At 45.0% G+C, this 2,958-nt stretch overlaps 1 protein-coding gene across 1 annotated transcript in view; it reads right to left on the bottom strand.

The window, feature by feature from the left end:
* TPCN1 (two pore segment channel 1) overlaps positions 1-2,958 on the bottom strand; it is a 63,544-nt gene that overhangs the window by 60,468 nt on the left and 118 nt on the right.

Raw genomic sequence — 2,958 nt, forward strand, 5'->3', positions numbered from 1 at the left:
TCCCAGCTCCCCCACTTGTCAGCTGTGTAACCCTAACCCTGTATATATGTTTGTACGTATTTATTACTCTATTTATTTTACTTGTACCTATTTACTATTCTATTTATTTTAATTTGTTAATATGTTTTGTTTTGTTGTCTGTCTCCCCCTTCTAGACTGTGAGCCCGCTGTTGGGTAGGGACCGTCTCTACATGTTGCCAACCTGTACTTCCCAAGCGCTTAGTACAGTGCTCTGCACACAGGAATCGCTCAATAAATACGACTGAATGAATGAATGAAGTCACTTAACTTCTCTGCACCTCATCTGTAAAATGGGGATTGACTGTGAGCCCCTCGTGGGACAACCTGATCACCGTGTAACCTCCCCAGCGCTTAGAACAGTGCTTTGCACATTGTAAGCGCTTAATAAATGCTATCATATTAAGCGCTTAACAAATACCAGCATTATCAGAGAAGCAGTGTGGCTCAGTGGAAAGAGCCCGGGCTTGGGAGTCGGAGATCATGGGTTCTAATCCCAGCTCTGCCACCTTCCCCCTTCTAGACTGTGAGCCCACGGCTGGGTAGGGACCATCTCTATATGTTGCCAATTTGTACTTCCCAAGCGCTTAGTACAGTGCTCTGCACACAGTAAGCGCTCAATAAATACAATTGAATGAATGAATGACTTTGGGCAAGTCACTTAACTTCTCTGGGCCTCAGTTCCTCATTTGTAAAATGAGGATTAAGACTGTGAACCCCACGCAGGACAATCCGATCGCCTTGTATCCTTCCCAGCGCTTAGAACAGTGCTTTGCACACAGTAAGCGCTTAACAAATGCCATCATTATTATTATTAGAGAGCAGCATGGCTCAGTGGAAAAGAGCCCGGGCTTTGGAGTCAGAGGTCATGGGTTCAAATTCCGGCTCTGCCAATTGTCAGCTGGGTGACTTTGGGCAAGTCACTTCACTTCTCTTTTAGACTGTGAGCCCACTGTTGGGTAGGGACTGTCTCTCTATGTTGCCAACTTGTACTTCCCAAGCGCTTAGTACAGTGCTCTGCACACAGCAAGCGCTCAATAAATACGATTGATTGATTGATTGATTCTCTGGGCCTCAGTTACCTGATCTGTAAAGTGGGGATTAAGACTGTGAGCCCCACGCAGGACAACCTGATCGCCTTGTATCCCCCCCAGCGCTTAGAACCCTGCTTTGCACATAGTAGGTGCTTAACAAATGCCATCATTATTAGAGAGGCAGCATGGCTCAGTGGAAAAGAGCCCGGGCTTTGGAGTCAGAGGTCACGGGTTCAAATCCCAGCTCTGCCAATTGTCAGCTGTGTGACTTTGGGTAAGTCACTTCTCTTTTAGACTGTGATCCCGCTTTTAGACTGTGAGCCCACTGCTGGGTAGGGCCTGTCTCTATACGTTGGCAACTTGTACTTCCCAAGCGCTTAGTACAGTGCTCTGCACACACTAAGCGCTCAATAAATACGATTGATTGATTCTCTGGGCCTCAGTTCCCTCATCTGTAAAGTGGGGATTAAGACTGTGAGCCCCACGTAGGACAACCTGATCGCCTTGTATCCTTCCCGGCGCTTAGGACAGTGCTTTGCACATAGTAAGAGCTTAATAAATGCTATCATCATATTACATGCTTAACAAACACCAGCATCATCAGAGAAGCAGTGTGGCTCGGTGGAAAGAGCCCGGGCTTTGGAGTCAGAGGTCATGGGTTCAAATCCCGGCTCTGCCAATTGTCAGCTGTGTGACTTTGGGCAAGTCACTTCACTTCTCTGGGCCTCGGTTACCTCATCTGTAAAATGGGGATTAATCAATCAATCGTATTTATTGAGCACTTACTGTGTGCAGAGCACTGGACTAAGCGCTTGGGAAGTAGAAGTTGGCAACATATAGAGACAGTCCCTACCCAACAGTGGGCTCACAGTCTAAAAGATTAAGACTGTGAGCCCCACGTAGGACAACCTGATCGCCTTGCATCCTTCCCAGCGTTTAGAACAGTGCTTTGCACATAGTAAGCGCTTAATAGATGCCATCATTATTATTATTATCAATCAATCAATCGTATTTATTGAGCGCTTACTGTGTGCAGAGCACTGGACTAAGCGCTTGGGAAGTACAAGCTGGCAACATATAGAGACAGTCCCTACCCAACAGTGGGCTCACAGTCTAGAATCAATCAATCGTATTTATTGAGCGCTTACTGTGTGCAGAGCACTGTACTAAGCGCTTGGGAAGTCCAAGTTGGCAACATATAGAGACAGTCCCTACCCAACAGTGGGCTTACCATCTAAAAGGGGGAGACAGAGAACAAAACCAAACATACTAACAAAATAAAATAAATAGAATAGATATGTACAAGTAAAATAGAGTAATAAATATGTACAAACATATATACATATATACAGGTGCTGTGGGGAAGGGAAGGAGGTAAGATGGGGGGACGGAGGGGGGACGATGGGGAGAGGAAGGAAGGGGCTCAGTGTGGAAGTTAGGCAAGTCACCTAACTTCTCTGGGCCTCAGTTACCTCATTTGTAAAATGGGAATTAAGACTGTGAGCGCCCCGTGGGACACCCTGAACAACCTGTAACCACCCCGGCGCTTACAACGGTGCTTTGAGCACGGTAAGCGCTTACTAAATGCCACCATTATTGTTATTAACAATTATTATAATCAATTAATAATAATTACGATTAGAGGGGGGAAAAAAAAATCAATCGATTTTATTTTGGTTTCTCCTAAGCGCTTATTACGTTGCAGCCACTCTACTATCCAAGGGGGGAAAAACAAGCCGAGTAGGTTGAACACAGTGTCAAGGCAGGACAAGTTTTCATCCCCAAGGAGGGGGAGACAGAGGACAAAACCAAACACACTAACAAAAATAAAATAGAATAGATAGAATAGATAGGTATAAGTAAAATAAATAAATAAATAAATAAATATTAATTATTAGCCTTCCCC

Source organism: Tachyglossus aculeatus, chromosome 21 (assembly GCF_015852505.1).
Source record: "Tachyglossus aculeatus isolate mTacAcu1 chromosome 21, mTacAcu1.pri, whole genome shotgun sequence".
Lineage (NCBI taxonomy): Eukaryota > Metazoa > Chordata > Mammalia > Monotremata > Tachyglossidae > Tachyglossus > Tachyglossus aculeatus.